Below are 20793 nucleotides of genomic sequence, written 5' to 3'. Positions count from 1 at the left end.
GGCTCAGCCAGTAAAGAATCTGCCTGGAATGCAGGAGATCTAGTTTTGATCCCTGGGCCGGGAAGATCCCCTGACCGGGAATGGCTACCCACTCCAGTAGTCTTGCCTAGAGAATTTCATGGACAGAGGAACTTGGAGGGCTACAGTCCATGGCATCACAAAGAAACAGACATAACTGACTAACACACACATTACTTATTCCAGAAATAGTATTTATTGATAATGGGACATCATGCAATGAGCCATGGTACAGACAATCTGGTTGTCATATTCTCATATTTGATTTGGTTTGAGTTACTCCTTGGAAAGAAAGTTATGACCAACCTAGATAGCATATTCAAAAGCAGAGACTTTACTTTGCCAACAAAGGTCCATCTAGTCAAGGCTATGGTTTTTCCAATGGTCATGTATGGATGTGAGAGTTGGACTGTGAAGAAAACTGAGTGCTAAAGAATTGATGCTTTTGAACTGTGGTGTTGGAGAAGACTCTTGAGAGTCCCTTGGACTTCAAGGAGATCCAACCAGTCCATTCTAAAGGAGATCAGTCCTGGGAGTTCTTTGGAAGGAATCATGCTAAAGCTGAAACTCCAGTATTTTGGCCACCTCTTGCGAAGAGGTGACTCATTGGAAAAGACTCTGATGCTGGGAGGGATTGGGGACAGGAGGAGAAGGGGACGACAGAGGATGAGATGGCTGATAGCATCACTGACTCAATGGACATGAGTTTGGGTGAACTCCGAGAGTTGGTGATGGACAGGGAGGCCTGATGTGCTGCGATTCATGGGGTCGCAAAGAGTCAGACACGACTGAGTGACTGAACTGAACTGAGACAGTTTCTAATATCTGTAACTGTGCTAGGGTATTAATAATATCACTCAACATAATCCAAAAAGCCATGCAATGGTCCCATCTTTGTGAAATGTACATCCTGAGAATTTAAGCCTACAAGAAACTGAGGAGCTGCTGAGAAAAGCCCTGAGAAGACACAATAACATCACCAATGAACCAACCAGTGGCTGAGCATACAAGCACCCACTTGGGCATTATGATGCCCGGAGACAGGCATCTTTTCATTGGTGCTGTTTTTGTGTGTATTCCTGAATATCTGCTGATGGCTACAGCATGAAAAATAGCTTGGAGGTTTATAATTAGGGTCCAGGTTACAATTTTTGCTAACCCAAGCAGATTTTATGCCAAACACCATTTCATCAAACCACCAGTACCTTTGATAAACAAAAATGTATATGAATCTCTTGGAGTGTGCAGGAATAGACATGTCTTGAATGTCACAGTGGGACCGTCAGTCAATCAATATGTTCCTGTGCTGCTTCAATCTAACCTCAACCTGGGGTCTCAGAATGTGGCCCCCAGACCAGCAGGATCAGCAGCATTTGGAAGCTTGTTAGGAGTGAAAATTCTCAGGCCCTACCCCAGACCCACTAATGCTGAAGCTGAAGCTCCAATACTTTGGCCACCTGATGCAAAGAACTGACTCATTGGGAAAGACCCTGATGCTGGGAAAGATTGAAGGCCAGAGGAAAAGGGGATGGCAGAAAATGAGATGGTTGGATGGCATCACAGACTCAATGGACATGAGTTTGAGCAAACTCCAGGAAATAGTGAGGGACGGAGGACCCTGGCGTACTTCAGTACATGAGGTCACAAAGAGTCAGACATAACTTAGCGACTGAACAACAACATCCCGGACCCACTGAACCAGAGACTCTGGATGGAATCCAGCAATCTTAGGAACAAGGCCACTAGGCAATGCTAATGCAGCTAACATTTGAGACCCACTGACCTAGAAAATCGGAGAAGGCAATGGCACCCCACTCCAGTACTCTTGCCTGGAAAATCCCATGGACGGAGGAGCCTAGTAGGCTGTCTCTAGGAGTTGGACACGACTGAGTGACTTCCCTTTCGCTTTTCACTTTCATGAATTGGAGAAGGAAATGGCAACCCACTCCAGTGTTCTTGCCTGGAGAATCCCAGGGACGGGGGAGCCTGGTGGGCTTCCGTCTATGGGGTCACAAAGAGTCGGACACAACTGAAGTGACTTAGCAGCAGCAGCAGACCTAGAAAATGAGTCTCATGGAGAAATTAACCCAATCCTAATTCATAAAATTGCTCATTTTCCTCACTACTACCAAACTTAATCCAGTGCTCCTTCCATATATTATTACTCACATTATTAACATGCACAATATTGTTTGTAGGTGGATTAGAAAAAGAACATGCATAGTCAACAGAATCCTTAGTCTCCCTTTCTCCCATGAAAGTCCTGAACTACGTGAGAATCTGGCTGACACCCACCAATCCTAAGAAATTCTGAGCATCTTGGCACCTTCCTCTTTATCCCTCATACATACACATTATTAGGGAACATATGTTGTTTAATCAAAAGATAACATTACCCTGGGTAATGTTCATGAGCACTGGCAAATATTTCACTTACAAGCTGCCATAGTTAATTATCTGGAAAAATATAAATATTCTCATTCAGCCAAATTCCCGGTACTTCCTCCCTCTGTGTCTCTTCAGCAAACAGCAGCACCAGCCGGCTGCCCCATTGCTTTTGCAAACAAAGCTTTTAAAATAAAGGCCCACTGGTTTTTAAAAAGTCTGTTTCTAGTTGGCAATATATCACTGTGAACTAACAAGAAATAAGGCCAGAACACGTCAGGGAGGCTGAGAGCTGCTGACAGAGGGAGAGAGAACAGGGGCTGGCATCACGTTCAAACACCCCAGGAAGAAGTGGAAGTTCCATACAGGCAGGCTGTATAGCCAGACTGATGGGGTCAAATCCCAGCCCTGCCTCTCAGGCCCTCTCTTTATAAAAGGGGGATAATGGCTCCTCACAGAGTTGTTGAGGATTACATGCGCTAATCCAAGTAAAGCTCTTAGCTTAGAGTCTGGCATATAATGAGTACTCAGTACATTTTAGCTTTTTCATTACAGTTTTGTTATTGCCCCCAAAATCATTTCTGAAATAGCCAAAGTCATATCATTAGAGAGCTGAGTTGAGCTCATGTGACTCCGGGCCTCCCCTGTGCCTGGCACAGAATACTTGTCTGCTGGATCACGGTCTATCAAAGAACATTCTGAGCACTCCCTGTGTGCCAGGCACTGCTCGAAGAACATGATGTGATTTAAATTATTCAATTCTCATTAACAATGATGATGTTGAAATAAAGCCGAGCAGCTAAGCAACTTAACCAAGTTACAAAGCTAGTAAAGACTTGAACCCAGCTTGTCACCACAGAGCCCACACCAAAAAGCTAGGCTATGTTGCCCCTCTATAAATCTTTAAATATTAACTTAGTAAATATTTTTAATTAGGTAAATGAACTCTTAAAAAGCAAATACACCTAAGAAAAGCCAAATCAGTCATTAATATCTTAGCAAGAAAAACTTACCACTGATATATCAGCAATATGGGCTTCAGTTCAGTTCAGTTCAGTTGCTCAGTCATGTCCGACTCTTTGCGACCCCATGAATCGCAGCACGCCAGGCCTCCCTGTCCATCACCGTCTCCCGGAGTTCATTCAAACTCACGTCCATCAAGTTGGTGATGCTATCCAGCCATCTCATCCTCTGTTGTCCCCTTCTCCTCCTGCCCCCAATCCCTCCCAGCATCAGAGTCTTTTCCAATGAGTCAACTCTTCACATGAGGTGGCCAAAGTACTGGAGTTTCAGCTTTAGCATCAGTCCTTCCAAAGAACACCCAGAAGGTTGAAAATAAAGTCCAAGATAACTGGACAGTGACCTAGGCAAATTTTATTGTGTTTAAAGAGGAAAGTGTAAAGTACAAAGCTCTTGGGTGTATCAGAAGAAATAAAGACTTAGGAATCAGACTCATGAATAAGTCACTTTAGAATTTCTGAGCTTCAGGGACTTCCCTGGTGGCCCAGTGGTTAAGAATCTATGCTTCCATCGTAGCATGAGTTCAATCCCTGGTTGAGAAACTAATATCCTGCATGCTGTGCTGTTCAGGCAAAAAGTAAATAAAAATAAATTTTAAAAAATTAATATCATGTTGATGTATGGCAGAAATCAATACAATACCATAAAGCAACTATCCTTCAATTAAAAATAAATAAATTTTAAATTTTTTAATTAATAAAAAAGCAATAATATTTCTGAGTTTCATTTTTCTCTTTTTTAAGATGGATATAAAGACATCTACCTTGTGGGCTTGTTTTGAATATCAAATATAGAAACTCCACAATGTTTAGCATAGAGTAGGTGGAGGACATGACTTAGTGACTAAACAACAGGGTACTCAATTAATGTTGGTCCCCCAAAAAGTGTTTTTCCAAAGATAGTAATATTGGGTGTGGTGTCACAGAGGTGATCCGAGATCCTGGAAGACGTGGAGTGTCTGCCTCCAATATGGGGGGTGATAACAGCCTAGAAGGGAGTGAAGGACATAAAAACTGTTCTCTACTTAGGGTCAACCTTCTGGAGCAATTCGTAGTCTGGATTAATGTACTCCAAGGGCCAAATTCATAGCAGAAATAGATCTCACTTTCTCAAAACCACATGAGAAAAAGGGATGCTTTTTTGAAAAGAACTGGATTATGTTATTTAGGGATGAGTGACTGGAGCTGGAAGAATTGTTTTCTAGCTTGCCACAAACACAAGGCATAACTCTTTAGCAGTAAAGATTGTCAACAGGAGTTCCTCCATGGAAAGCCATGAAAATACATGTCAAGACAGTGGTTTGTCATTGCTAGTATAATATATATCAGGCCCAGGCAGAAATAAGTCTTGTTAAGATAGAATCTCGCAGGAAGCTTCCTTATCTGCACTCTAGCCACCAAAATCATGACTGAAAAATCAAGTGAAGACCTGGATATAACCGTGTTTGTAATGCCTAAAGATTTTCATTGATAAATAATATTACAAATACTACAAAAGAATTTCTTGAACAGCTGGTCCAACATTGTACGGTGAAAATAAATATAATTTACTATGCACACAGATATCTAAGGACCACAAAGAGGAACAGCTTCTGATATTCATCTCCATTTCATTCTTACCAAGAAACTGGTAATTATTCTGGGACACAGTAGTCACTCAGAAATTAATAACTGTCAACTATCTAACAATATGGCTAAAGGAATAATTTTTGGTCTAGACTATATTCTTCTTCCAGGTCCTTGGGATCCTTTCTGCTCCCAGTGTGATAGTATTAGGATGTGGGATCTTTGGGAAATAATTAGGATTAGGTAAAGTCATGATGGTGAAGCCCTCATAAACAGGATTAGTGTCCTTAGGGTCACAAGAGAGTTTGCTTCCTCTCTGCTCTACATAATGTGAGGACACAACAATAAGACTACCTACAAGCCATGAAACAGGTTCTCAGCAGATATCTGCCAGCACCTTGATCTTGGACTCTCTAGCTCCAGAGTTGTTGAAGCCACCCAACACATGGTAATTTTTGTAGCATCCTGAGAAGACCAAGACACAAAACAATGTCATCAGGAACCAATTCTCAACTCTTCCTTCTCTTTGATGACTTCATCCTCAAGATCCTCAGGGCTGAGCCCAGCATCTCCTATTCCCATTGGTATAATATGAAGTCCAGAGAAAGAAACTCTGTTTCCTATAATACTGTACCCACAACCCCTGAGCAGAGCCTTTTTGACTCCAATCTTGAGCCTTAGGTCTTAAGCTTGTTCCTGAGAGAGTCACAATGTCTGGGAAGAGAGAATGCACTGATTGTCAGATCAGGAACAAAACAGTGGTGCCCACTCTTACCACCTCTATTCAACATAGTACTGGAAGTCCTAGTCAGAGCGATTAGGCAAGATAAAGAAATAAAGGATTCCCAAATCAGAAAGGAATAACACTCTGCTTGCACTGATGTGACATTACATACTGACCTACCTTATTTTATCCACTTCACTTTGTTGAGCTTCACAGATACTGCATTTTTTACAAGTTGAAGATTTGTGGCAACCCTGTGTCATTTTTCCAACAATGTTTGCTCACTTTATGTCTCTGTGTCACATTTTGGTAACTCTCAGAACATTTCAACCTTTTCCATTATTATATTTGTTGTGGTGTTCTATGATCAGTGATCTTTAAAAATATATATTTATTTATTTTTGACTGTGCCGGGTCTTCATTGCTGCATGCAGTCTTTCTTTATTTGCAGAGAGTGGGATCTACTCTCTCCTTGTGGTGCCAGGGCTTCTCATTGCAGTGACTTCTCTTGTTGGGTCACACACGCTCTTGGGCATGCAGGCATCAGTAGTTGTGGTTTGTGGGCTCCAGGGCACAAGTTTAACAGTTATGATGCATGGCTTTAATTGCTCTGCAGCATGAGGGAACTTCCTGGATCAGAGATCAAAACAGTGTGCCTTGCGTTGCAAGTCAGATTCTTGGCCACTGAACCACTAGGGAAGCCCTGTAATTAATGACCTTAGATGTTACTGTTGTAATTGTTCTGGGGTGCCATGAACTATGCCCATAAAAGATGGTGAACTTAAAAAAAGAAAAGAAAGAATTCACTGATTGGCTGGCTCATATCATGTGATCCTCCATGAAGCCTGAAGTAGACTCATTTCCTTGAAGTATATGGACTAAGAAAGGAGGATTGGGGCACACCTGCCACCAAAGAAAAGGGGCATTTACACCAGGCACAAAAGCCACACACTTTCCCTCTAATAGTATAATAATCTTTCAGGCCTGTAGAATGTTTCTTTAAAACTTTGGGAATTGCCTATAATGTACTCTGGATAGTCATTGAGAAAAAAAATTATTTGATGGAAGGTAATTATGAGAGAAAGTAAAGAATATGAAAAGTTAAGATGATATTAGTAACCACACACTAACATTTGAAGTTCATGATGACTTTTTTATGAGGGCCAATGGTAGGTCAATGAAATGACAAAGCTTTTTTATTATCTTAATCATTTTAAGGTCAGGAGGGATTTGAAAGTGAGATTATTGAAGAAAAAAGCATTATGTGGTGAATTTATCTCCCTCACACATTTCATCTCAAGAATATGCGTTCTTGCTCTTTGCTGCTGAGAGGCCTTGAGATGTTTAGAAGGCACAGATTCTAAGTAGGCCAGTGAGGAGGCCCCAGAGGAGCAGGCAGTATTTAGCCTACTGGTAAACATTTTAACCAGGATCCATCTGCTACCAAAATCAATCCAATATACCGATTTGTATATTAGAGAGAAGCACTAGCCACAGGCCCAGGGCACAGGTAGGTGGCCCCCTCTGCTTCCTGGTAACCATGCTCAAGACCAGTGGTTTCTACCACTGCTCACCTAATCAAAGGGTATCTACTCAGCACCCTTCTAGGTATACCAGTAGTCATAAGCTCTGAAATACCCTTGCAAAAGAATAAAAATAAGAAAAAAAAAAGTGATTAAATCAGTAATTCTGTTTTCATTATTTGTATCTGGAAATCTCCCCCAAAACTATGGCCTATTCCTAACTTCTACTTTTCTATGGAAATCATTCTATGCAGAATAAAGGAAGGGGCACACTAAGGATACACATTCTTGGATTGTTTGTTCTGGGGCTTCACATATGTCAGTCAGTCAGTTCAGTCGCTCAGTAGTGTCTGACTCTTTGTGACCACATGAATTGCAGTACACCAGCCTTCCCTGTCCATCACCATCTCCCAGAGTTTACTCAAACTCATGTCCATCAAGTCAGTGATGCCATCCAGCCATCTCATCCTCTGTTGTTCCCTTCTCCTCCTGCCCCCAATCCCTCTCAGCATTGGGGTCTTTTCCAATGAGTCAACTCTTCGCATGAGGTGGCCAAAGTATTGGAGTTTCAGCTTTAGCATCAGTCCTTCCAATAAACACCCAGGACTGATCTCCTTTAGAATGGACTGGTTGGATCTCCCAAGAGTCTTCTCCAACACCACAGTTCAAAAGCATCAATTCTTCAGCTCTCAGCTTTCTTCACAGTCCAACTCTCACATCCATACATGACTACTGGAAAAACCATAGCCTTGACTAGATGGACCTTTGTTGGCAAAGTAATGTCTCTGCTTTTCAATATGCTATCTAGGTTGGTCATAACCCTCCTTCCAAGGAGTAAGCATCTTTTAATTTCATGGCTGCAATCACCATCTGCAGTGATTTTGGAGCCCAGAAAAATAAAGTCTGACACTGTTTCCACTGTTTCCCCATCTATTTCCCATGAAGTGATGGGACCAGATGACATGATCTTTGTTTTCTGAATGTTGAGCTTTAAGCCAATTGTTTCATTCTCCTCTTTCACTTTCATCAAGAGGCTTTTTAGTTCCTCTTCACTTTCTGCCATAAGGGTGGTGTCATCTGCATATCTCAGGTTATTGATATTTCTCCTGGCAATCTTGATTCCAGCTTGTGCTTCTTCCAGCCCAGCATTTCTCATGATGTACTCTGCATATAAGTTAAATAAGCAGGGTGACAATATACAGCCTTGACGTACTCCTTTTCCTATTTGGAACCAGTCTGTTGTTCCATGTCCAGTTCTAACTGTTGCTTCCTGACCTCTCTTCTAATTCTCACAACTACCCTAAGATGCATATTTTTATACCCATTTACAAATGAAACAGAGAATTCCCAGAGACTTAGACTACAACGAGCAGTGCTTTGAGCACAGGCACATTTGATTTCAAAGTTCAGATTTCCCTTCAATATATTGGCTTCCAATGTTTTTTCTATTTACAAACAAGAAGAGAGCCATATAAATTACTCTAGTTTCTTGGCTTTCTTTCTTTCCAAGCTAATAGTCTTTTGAACCCATGTCTTTTATTATCTTCCACTCCAAAATCACTGTTGATGGTGATTGCAGCCATGAAATTGTAAGATGCTTACTCCTTGAAAGGAAAGCTATGACAAACCTAAATAGCATATTAGAAAGCAGAGACATCACTTTGCCAACAAAAGTCCCTATAGTCAAAGCTATAGTTTTTCCAGTAATCATGTACGGATCTAAGAACTGGACCATAAAGAAGGCTGAGCACTGAAGAATTGATGCTTTAGAATTGTGGTGCTAGAGAAGATTCTTGAGAGTCCCTTGAATTGTAAGGAGATCAAACTTGTCAATTCTAAAGGAAATCAACCCTGAATATTCATTAGAAGAACTGAGCTAAAGCTGACATTCCAATACTTTGGCCACTTGATGGGAAGAACTGACTCACTGGAAAAAACCTTGATGCTAGGAAAGATTGAAGGCAAAAGGAAAAGGGGGGTGGTAGAGGATGAGATGGTTAGATAGCATCATGGACTCTAAATGGGCATGAATTTGAGCAAACTGTGGGAGATAGTGAAGGACAAACAAGCTTGGCATGTTGCAGTCCGTGGAGTCACAAAGAGTTGGACGTGACTTAGGGACTGAACAACAACAATGGGCAAAGCTAAGCAGGACATTCAAAGTACCCTTTCAAGAAAGGCTAGTAGAAAAGAAGGGGTACGGCAAAGTGGTGAGAGGGCTCTGTTCCTTGGGTGGGCTCTGTCCTTTATTGGCTGTGTGTTTTTGAGCAAGTTACTTAACTCCTCTGTGCTTCATTTTCCTCATTTGTTAGATGGAAAAATAACATACCTACATCACAGGATTATTATGAGGGATAAATGGGTTATTGTGTAAGAACTTAGAGCTGTTCCCAGCACATAGTAAGTTTCCAGTAAATGTTAATTTCCATTATCACTCCTCCTTGTCCTCACTTGGACAACCCACTAGGCCCTCGGCCTCTCTACAATTATCAACCCTGTAGGAAGAATGTAGTGTTTTGTATGTACTTTAATTAGTTACTAATTTGTTGGCATTTGTGGCCTGTATTCTCTGCCCAGATGTCTTTTAAGCCCATCTGTCAGCTCAGTGGTGTTCAAATCTGAGTGTAAATCAGAATCCCTTGAAGTGTGTGAACCCACAGACTGCTGAGCCAACCCCTAGAATCTCTGATTCAATAGCCTAGGATGGGGCCTGAGACTTTGCCTCTCTGTCAAGTTTTCGGATGGTACTGTTGGTCCAGGAATGATCCTTGGAGACCTCCCATAACAGACACATCCTAGCATATAAGAAGTCTGCTTAGGACTTCCCTGGTAGTCCAGTGGCTAAGACTCCATGATCTCAATGCCAGGTGCTTGGGTTCAATCCCTGGTCCAGGGAGCTAGATCTCACATACCACAACTAGAACATGGCACAGCCAAATAAATAATTCTTTTTTAAGAAAGAGAAATCTGTTTAACTCCACTAGGGAAGACTTGTGATGCAGTAAAGAAATGCATCAAATCAAAAGGAGGAAATGACCAAAACCAAATGGACTACAGAGGCTTCTGCCTTTGAGGAGGAGGCTGGGGGAGAGTCATTAACCATTTCTGCTGCTGCTGCTGCTAAGTCACTTCAGTCATGTCCGACTCTGTGTGACCCCAGAGATGGCAGCCCACCAGACTCCCCTGTCCCTGGGATTCTCCAGGCAAGAACACTGGAGTGGGTTGCCATTTCCTTCTCCAATGCATGAAAGTGAAAAGTGAAAGTGAAGTCACTTAGTCATGTCCAACTCTTAGCGACCCCATGGACTGCAGCCCACCAGGCTCCTCCATCCATGGGATTTTCCAGGCAAGAGTACTGGAGTGGGGTGCCATTGCCTTCTCCACATTAACCATTTCAGAAAGTCTTAAAATCTCTCTCCTACTCCTTTTCCCTTTGACACCAGTGGGAGGGGAGAAAGGCTGAGGCCATTGTTTATGGTCCAGTGAGCTTCAAAACACTTTTGTGAGCCCTTGAATATGCAAAAAGACCCAAGGCTGAGCTAAGCACTTTGGAATATTTCCTATTGTTGTCCCTTAGTGGAAAGAGGATAGGAGTAGAGGAGGGAAGGGAAATAAACAGGATAAAAAAGGGAGCAGAAAAACAAGTGAGGAGAGCCAAGCAGCACATTGGGAAGCTGGAGCTTGGATTGGTGAAAATGGTGAAGGGGTTACAAAGAATATTGTCCAACTTTTGATTGTTTGGATTTTCATAGTAGTAGTTCTCTTTTTTCCCCCCAAATCTTCACTAAAGTCAATTACCATCAAGGCCTTGGGGTTCCAGGCATAGGGAAGAGGTTGTCAAGCAAGGGAAGGGTCCAGGTTCTACAGCTCAGATGATGCATTTTGGAGCATGACAGAGAGAGAGGGACAGCAACATGCTCTGTGAGTGGAATTACTCTGTGAAACAGAGGCTTGAAGTCAGAGGCAACCAGCATAAATGTAAGCCACCTTCCCCCAGAATCCCTCAAGAGACTGGGAATGACTCCAACTTCCTACTGAATATTGAACGAGATCAGAGCCAACTTCATTTGAATCTCAGTGGTCAGGAAACCTCTAGTTAATACAAAACTGTGCTGAGTAATTTGTAGGAGTAAGGAGAGCTTGGCTTATGTTAGGAATTACAGATAGTTGCCAGTGTAACCATAAGCCCTCCTTTCTGCTTTGCACAAGTGAGCTAAGAAATGTTGGAGCTCCTAGCTCTGTGCGTACTGAGCATCTTTAAGATGATGACCCATGCCCAAGATTTTGGGAGTCATCATATTTTGAGAATGAATATATTTTGCACCTTCCCAGTATGACTTGAAAGCTCTGGGGAAGAGAAGTACAAGCTTCTAAGTACAGAAAAAGAACATTAATTGACTGGTAGCAGTTAAAAAGTAATGAGTAATTTGTGTTGGTTTTCTGCTCTGATTTACATGATAACCTTTTTTCTCCTCCACAATAAAATTCACAAACAACAGAGACATCTGTTTATTGGTCCCCTGTCTCCCATCAGCATCCATTAGGCATCTGGATGGGGGTGACAGGAGCTTCTAACTCTTCTATCCCTCCCCTAGCCGAACATCTGATTCCACTTTCCACATTACACCCAGAAGGGCCCCTCAGCAAGCTGTAACTAAAGCTAATTTCTTTTGGTGATTTTTAAGTACTAATGGTGTACCCCATTTGCAGATGGAATCATCCTGGTGGAGGATGAAAATCAAAGAGTTCCTGGAAACATCCTCCCTGCCCCCTACTCCCTGCCCCCTACTCCCTGCCAAGTATGCACACTTAAGGGTGTAAAGAGGGAGCTTTAGGTAAAGTTTCACACCGGGGATCCAAGGGTCTCAGGTGCCTAAGGATGCAAGAGTGACAGAAGGAGGAAGCTTTACAACATACCACAAAGTATGGTACAATCAAGTCCAGCCAGGTACACACTTAAAAAGAACATTATCTTCTTTTGGATGGTTGCTATCACTTCTCTCCACTCCAGGGAGGCTGTTTCAACACAGTGCCCAATCATCTCACCTAATGTCAAATTACTGCAGCAATAGGTCCACAAAAAGACTGTGTGGAATCGTGTGACTGAGCTGAAAATTTGATAAGAAATACACTCAACTGTGTCGGAGAAGGCAATGGCACCCTACTCCAGTACTCTTGCCTGGAAAATCCCATGGACAGAGGAGCCTGGTGCACTGCAGTCCATGGGGGTCTCGAAGAGTCGGACAGGACTGAGCGACTTCACTTTCCCTTTTCACTTTCCTGCACTGAAGAAGGAAATGGCAACCCATTCCAGTGTTCTTGCCTGGAAAATCCCAGGGACAGGAGCCTGGTGGGCTGCCATCTACGGGGTCATACAGAGTCAGACACGACTGAAGTGACTTAGCAGCAGCAGTAGCACACTCAACTGTGTAGTAACAGAGAAAATGTTAGGAGTTTGGTATTCTTCTTTACTGCTATTTTTTTCCCTTTTGAAAGTTTAAGAACAATTTCTTTTTTTTTAAACTCTCTGTCTCAAGATGTAAGATTTTGGTTAGTGTTAGGGTTAGGATCCCAGTAGCAAATACAGTTAGTAACAATTGGGTTGTCACAGTTTATTTGTCTCTTCCAGACCCTAGAGTCCTCTAGCTATCCCCACCTCTTTCTAAACAACCTTTGGCCATTTTAACTAATGCAGCCACAGCTGAAATTGAAGAATGCCAAACTTCAGAACAGATACTTTGTACATGCAAAGCTAGAAATACATGCAGTTTTTTACACTTTTGACCCAAACAGAAGGTTTTATCTAGAAGATGTTAGTGGAGCTCTTTACCTACAACATTTCCCCCCAGTTGCTGCCATCATTCTCTTCCTTGACTTTTCCCAATGAGGAGATGGTATCGAAAGATCCTGATGTTCAGAACCAAATAAGTCTCAGTCCCAGTTCTGCCTCTTACTGGCTGAAAAGCTGAAGAGCAATGGCCAGTTCACTCAACCTCTCTGAGATCCAGTTTCTCTTTCATTAAAATGGGAATCATTACATTTCAGAGAAGGCAATGGCACCCCACTCCAGTACTCCTGCCTGGAAAATCGCATGGACAGAGGAGCCTGGAAGGCGGCAGTTCATGGGGTCGCTGAGGGTTGGACACGACTGAGCGACTTTACTTTCACTTTTCACTTTCATGCATTGGAGAAGGAAATGGCAACCCACTCCAGTGTTCTTGCCTGGCAAATCCCAGGGACGACGGAGCCTGGTGGGCTGCCATCTGTGAGGTCACACAGAGTCAGACACGACTGAAGTGACTTAGCAGTAGCAGCATTACATTTGCCTTGTACTATCTGTACTTGATGGTCTTGCCAGGTGGTGCTAGTGGTAAGGAACCTGCCTGCCAGTGCAGGAGACATAAGAGATATGGGTTGGATCCCTGTGTCAGGAAGATCCCCTAGAGGAAGGCATTGCAACCCACTCCAGTATTCTTGCCTGGAGAATCCCATGGACTACAGAGGTTCTGTAGGACCTGGCGGGCTACATACAGTCCATGGTGTCTCAAAGAGTCAGACATGAATGAAGCAAATTAGCACACACATCTGTACAAGTATTCAGTACACAATAGATTTTTCTTTTCTTTCGTGATTGTTGCTGCTGTTAAAATACAATAAAAGGAAGGGATGGAATCCCAGTAGTGAGAAGTCATTTCTCAAGAATCTCAATCTTAGAAGTAAGAAAAACACAATCTCACACAAAGGAAAGAAACCCTGGCTGGTCTCTGCCAGGCCCAGTGTGTGGCTGAACCATATTGATTCTGTTTTGTCTGCTCCACCTCAGGCCTGCAGTCCTACCCCATCCCCATCCTGCACAACTAGGCTTTAGCCTACTCTTGAGGCATGCACTCAAGCCAGAGAAGTTCCCAACGAACTTTTACCTCTGCCTTCCTAGAATTGGAAGAATGTCTTTTACAAATGCAGATGGTTAATGGTCCTCAAGGAATAATGGTCATGAGACCCACAAGGGGAGAGAAAAAAATCCAGCTCCTGTTAGCACAGATGTGTTTCTCCCTTGGTAGTAATGTTCTACTTTTAACTTTGGCCCTTTTAAATCCCTCTGCACCCCCTGGGCAGTGTGGATTGCAGCTGTGAATGCCTCTTAAATACTGTCCACTCAATCCTGCCTTTATGGAAGCTACCCATAATGAAAGTCATAATTATACATTATGGAGTAGCCTGCCTTGTTTTCAGTCTTGAAGTTTTTTCTTAGTTTGGAGAATATTATTCCATACTCCTGCTAGCCAACACCCAGATTCCCACTCTGCCCTGCAGAGTTAAGAAACATCTTTAAATAGCCCTGGGAAGGCAGAAAAGCCCTTTCCATTTCTGCCCAACTTGAAAATTCCCCAGTTATGTAAAAGTAGATATTAAACTATTTAAAGGCTATCAAATACACTTAACGGCCAATCAGAAAGCCACCCCAATTGAATGCTCACCAATCAGAGACTATCTCAAGACTTCCTCCTTTTAGTTTATAAAAGCTTTGTCAAAGTAAAAGTGTTAGTTGTCTCAGTCAGTCACATTTGACTCTTCACGACCCCATGGACTATAGCCCACCAAGCTCCTCTGTCCATGGAATTCTCAGGGCAAGAACACTGGAGTGACATTATCAGAGAAATGCAAATCAAAACCACAATAAGGTACCATCTCATGCCGGTCAGAATGGCTGCTATCAAAAAGTCTACAAACAATAAATGCTGGAGAAGGTGTGGAGAAAAGGGAACCCTCTTACACTGTTGGTGGAATGCAAACTAGTACAGCCACTATGGAGAACAGTGTGGAGATTCCTTAAAAAACTGGAAATAGAACTGCCATATGACCCAGCAATCCCACTGCTGGGTATACACACCGAGGAAACCAGAATTGAAAGAGACACATGTACCCCAATGTTCACTGGAGCACTGTTTACAAAAGCTAGGACACGGAAGCAACCTAGATGTCCATCAGCAGACAAATGAATAAGAAAGCTGTGGTACATATACACAATGGAATATTACTCAGCTATTAAAAGGAACGCATTTGAATCAGTTCTAATGAGGTGGATGAAACTGGACCTATTATACAGAGTGAAGTAAGTCCACCAATAAGAAAGAAAAACACCAATACAGTATACTAACGCATATATATGGAATTTAGAAAGATGGTAATGATGACCCTATATGTGAGACAGCAAAAGAGACACAGATATAAAGAACAGACTTTTGGACTCTGTGGGAGAAGGCAAGGGTGAGATGATTTGAGAGAACAACATTGAAACATGTATATTATCGTATGTGAAATAGATAACCATTCCAAGTTCGATGCATGAAACAGGGTACTCAAAGCCAGTGCTCTGGGACAACCCAGAGGGATGGGATGAGGAGGGAGGCAGGAGGGGAGTCGGGATGGGGACACGTGTACACCCATGGCTGATTCATGTCAATGTATGGCAAAAACCACTACAATATTGTAAAGTAATTAGCCTCCAATTAAAATGAATAAATAATTTCTTTTTTAAGGGAAGGGGAAAATGGATACTGGATAAGCATCTTTAGCATATTTATTTCTTCGAATATGTATTAAGGAAAATAAAATGAACACAATGAAAAAAAAAAAAGAATACTGGAGCTGGTTTCTAGTCCCTCCCGCCAGGGGATCTTCCTGACTCAGGGATCAAACCTGAGTCTCCTGCATTGCAGGCGGATTCTTTACCACTTGAACCACCAGGGAGGACAGCCCTTTAAAATCCCTGCTGTAAAGAAAGTGACAGTGGATGGTTCCCTGGCAGCTGTAAGCTTATGAAAAAATGGCCTTTGCTAATTGGGTTTCTAGTTTGTTTTTGTCTTTGACAGCAGGGTAACCTATTAATTCACCACAAGTCATTAACGCCTCTCCCCTGACTTGTTTCCAGAGAGTAAGTTTGGAAGGGATGTGTCACAGGACACGTATGCTTATACACGGTCAGGACTGAGGCAAGAAGGACAGCATGGGCTGCCTCCTGCAAAAGAGGGACCTGGGGCAGCAAACATGCCCCAGCTGCATGCTGGGTTCCTGGGAGGAAGAAATGAACAAAACTTAATGAGAGAGGTTGGTTTTTTTAAAGAAAGAGAAAGAGCATTAAAGACAGATTTTACCAGTGTCGCTTGCTTTCAGTGACTGGCGCTAGATGTCTTCTTTGGAAATATTGTGATTCTGAGCTAAATGCACCATCTGTTTTCAGGTGTAGAACACATAAATTTGCTCCACTGGACTTGGGTACAAGTGACATCACATGGCTTTATTTTTTGTTTAGACTTAATTTGGTAAGATGCCTAACATCATGTAAATTCATACTGAAGTCCTAGGAAAGGAAGAACGGCTTACACAGAGCAGAAAATTTGAGGAAGAGATCCATGTTCTTATATCCCTACTGGCTGCTGCTGGAGAAAGAAGGCGGAGGAGAAGAAGAAGATGAAGCAGAGGAAAAAGCAGGAGAGGAAGAAGAGGAGAAGGAGGAGTGAGCGGGAGTGAAGGAGAGGAGGAGGGGGAGGAGGAGGCAGAGAAAAGAACAACAGACCTGAGGTGGGGCCGCTTGCCCCCAGTACTGCAGACTGAGACACTTGTAGTTCCGGGTCAGCATGAGTGAGGTAAAGACTTCAGAAACAATCCTTTCCTTTCTTTAGCAAATAACCTCCTTCTTCCTCCAGGTTCTATAAAAGTCATCCATTTTGTACAGCTTCTCAAGGCCCTTTTTCTATTTACTGGATGGAATGCTGCCTGATTTGTGAATTGTTGCTTTTTTAATGTATGTATTTATTATTTTTTGTTGCCCTGGGTCTTTGCTGCTACACATGGCTTTCTCTAGTTGTGGTAAGGGGGCTACTCTTCATTGCGCTTCACAGGTTTCTCATTGCTGTGGCTTCTCTTGTTGTGGAACACGGGCTCCAGGCACATAGGTTTCTGTAGTTGAGGCACAGAGGCTCATTAGTTGTGGCTCGTGGGTCCTAGAGTTCAGACTCAGAAATTGTGGCACACAGGCCTAGTTGCCACGTGGTATGTGGAATCTTCCCAGACCAGGAATCGAAACCGTGTCCCTGCATTGGCAGGTGGATTCTTATCCACTGTACCAAAAAGAAAGTCTGTGAATTGTTGAATACAGCCAATTAGATCTTAAAATGTACTCAGCTGAATTTTGTTTTTTTAACACCACTAAGATGCTCAGTGCTCAGGTCACAAAGACCTGTTTAGAAAGTGGAACATCCCTGCCCTGTACCGAACTGGGCCTCAGAGGTCCTTTGCCAAAATTTCCAAGCACATCCATACCCTCCTTGGCTCTGTGGTGCCCACCATTCCGTCCAGAGCACTGTGGACAAGCAGGCCCTGAGTCCCCACTTCTCATGAAGACTATCACCCATTCATCTCTCCCTGGACACAGGAAAGCCCTGTGCATTTCTAGGAAATAAGAGAGCCAAGCCAGGGCTGCCTCCTCAATTCCCACTAAGAGCCCTTCTGCCCATCACCTCGATGAGCTTCCACCTCCCAGATAATACATAGGTAGGGCCACACAGACACCCAGTACCTTCACATACTGAAGTAAGAGATAAGACCTCTCTGTATTTCAAGTTTCCTAAAGTTTGCTCATCTAGGACTTTCGAACAAATAAGGAAAAGGTATCCCTTCCTCAAAGCACATCCTTGCCATCTGTCAGAACATTTTCCATATTTGTTAGAACAGGACACTTATTGTCATTTTTGAGACTTTTTTATCACAGGTACACAAAGTCACAATATATACAACATTATGGAGTCTCCTTACACAAGGAGAATTTTTGCAGGGCACAACCTGCCCAACTTAGAAGCCTAGCTTACAACTGTACATGGAGGCTCTGAAAGAAAATAGCAAAAAAGCAGGATGCAAAATAAAGCCCAGTGGAAAAGGACAAGGATGCTGAATGTTCTCCTTGCTTAGAGAATGCATGCATTCTGTATGGCATGATAGTGTCTGTTTCCAAATTTGAATTATACACCACGAAGTCTTCTCTGAGATATATTTATGTAGAATGCAAGCCACAGGCTTCCAGTATGAACATGAAAAATAATGGAGAGCCTCTTATCTTAATCTTTAAAATTATCCTAGTTCTTACTTATGAGGGAAAAAGAGGCCAAAAGCCAGTCACCAACCCTCAAATGCCAGCTTTCAATTTAAGCTGCCTTCATGGCCCAGTGACAAGAAAAACACTCCATACATTGTGCTCAGACAACGGTTCCTACACTGAGTCAACACAGCTCTAAAAGAACTGCACTTGGCTTCACTCACTGAGTAATCTTTGGCAGAGGGATAAGGAGCTACACTCTGTGGCCTGGGATAATTGAAAGAAAAAAAAGACCATTCAATTGCCTAGAAGGGGTGCGTGATGAAGCCAAGGTACATTTAATCACACCAGCTTCTGCAGAGCTGGCAAAAGGGATCCAGGAAAACAGGCAAGGAGAGCAGACAATATATATTTGTGCTGTCAACAAACTGAGACTGATACAGAAAATCTTCAGTGGATGCCCCATGGTGACAACCCATCTCACTGAAAGAATTATCAGATCAATGCCGTAGCCTGTTCTAGCATCCCTCCTGTGAGCCAGTGCATTGCCCACACTCAACGCACCTCATGAAGACCATTTAACAAGTGGAGCACCTTGTACCGGCACCACTTATACACCACTTGCCAGCCCTCTCTGTGCTTTTATTCATAGGTGCCCTGACTTGTTTTTCTCCAATCTCATTTTATTCTTCAGCCTTGATGTTTTGCCTATTTTGCCAGGTATAACCTTGTTTCCTCTAGACATTGACCCTGAGAAGCCACAACTCTAGCTGCCTCCCCAGCTCAGCAGGCCTGCTCTGGGACCCTGTTCCCTGGGTCATGCTCTGTCCTGACTGCCCTCCACCCTCCCCGTACAACTTAGGAGGAGGCAACACAAAGCCCTAGCAGATGGGTGAGAGCATCTTCTAAGACCCTCTGACAACTTCTTGTCAGTAGAATGGCTTTGCTCTGCTTGGGCAAGTAGACCCAACTTTGGTTCAGAAACACACCATGAATCTTATTGGAATCACCCCTGGGTATGACTCTTAACAGTGGAAATTTCAGGGCAAAAGAATGAGGAAGAAGTAATGATTCCTGGACAAAGAGGCCAGATTTTCTAAACCCCCACTGTTCTACAGCAGTTAGACCATTTGTGGGTGAAGCCAACCCTTTCAGAAGTCAGGGTAAACACCGCCTTGAGCTGACTGTTCATTTTTCCAAAGACATCCAAGAAAAGCCTTCATCTCCATCAACAGGAAATTCACATTCTTCATATTATCAGCAAGGAATAAAGCTAAGCAACCTGGGTCTCAAACATATTCTGTAAATCAACAAGCAGGCAGCAAAATTGCTCTGTTGGCAATGTTGAAAAGAGGAACTTGAGCAGAGAGCAGCAGGGTAAGAGAAAACAAAACGAATTTAAAAACTGCATTTCCTGGAAAGTTTCAAAGGAAAATGATTTTGTAAAACAACAAAATATGTATAAGGGAAGGCTTCCCTCATAGGGCAGTTGGTAAAGAATCCGCCTGCAATGCAGGAGACCCCAGTTCAATTCCTGGGTTGGGAAAATCTGCTGGAGAAGGGATAGGCTATCCACTCCAGTATTGTGGGCTAGAGAATTCCATGGACTGTATAGTCCATGGGATTGCAAAGAGTCAGACGCAACTAAGCAACTTTCACTTTCATGTATAAAGGAAGGAACCACGCTGGCTCTCCACTGACCCGTGAATGTTCTATTTTGGGAATATCTCCTCTTGTTACCGAGTTCAAGCTTCCTCTGCTCAAGGCACAATAGGCTAATAAATCCGGGAGATGATGTGTTGTGATAAAGAGTATGATTTTATTCAGAGAGCCAGCTGACCATGAAAATGGCAGACGAATGTCTCAAAATAACCACCTTGTCAGGGCCTTGATGCCGGGTTCTTTCATGAATCAGAGATGTGGGAAAGTGAGGAAACAAAGTAAAAAGACCATTTTTTTCTTACAAGTATCTCCTAGTATGGTAAGCCTCAGGCAGGAGGATGTGTTAGTTTCACTTCCTTACAGTTATTTCACAGGAATATCACAGTTATAGTTATTACAATATTACAGTTATTTCACAGGTGGTGGGAAATGGAATATCTCCTATCATATCAATAAACAAATATGCCACAATTTTCTGCAATTCCAGCCCCCCAAATGTGAATTTCTGAGCCACCCAGGTCAGCAGCAGACAAGGGGTGCCATTTCCCACACAGAGAATTCAAGAATGTCATAGTCCTTCACAGGTGGGCAGGGTCAGGCTATCTCCCTGTAAGCAAACAAACGCACCCTAGCCCAAGGGTCAGGGGGAAGGGGGTGAGCAGGGGTCCCTGAGGCAGGCCATTATATATGCCTATAATAACAAAAGTGGCAAAATAAGAGTTAAAGTCACAGAAGCAGATCCAATATGGAATTAAAATTAACCCTTCCCAGTTACACTGTCTCACAGGAAGAGGCAGCAGCCTC

The sequence above is a fragment of the Bos mutus genome, chromosome 2 (genome assembly GCF_027580195.1).
Source record: "Bos mutus isolate GX-2022 chromosome 2, NWIPB_WYAK_1.1, whole genome shotgun sequence".
NCBI classification, from domain to species: Eukaryota; Metazoa; Chordata; class Mammalia; order Artiodactyla; family Bovidae; genus Bos; species Bos mutus.
Note: the sequence above shows the minus strand (reverse complement) of the source record.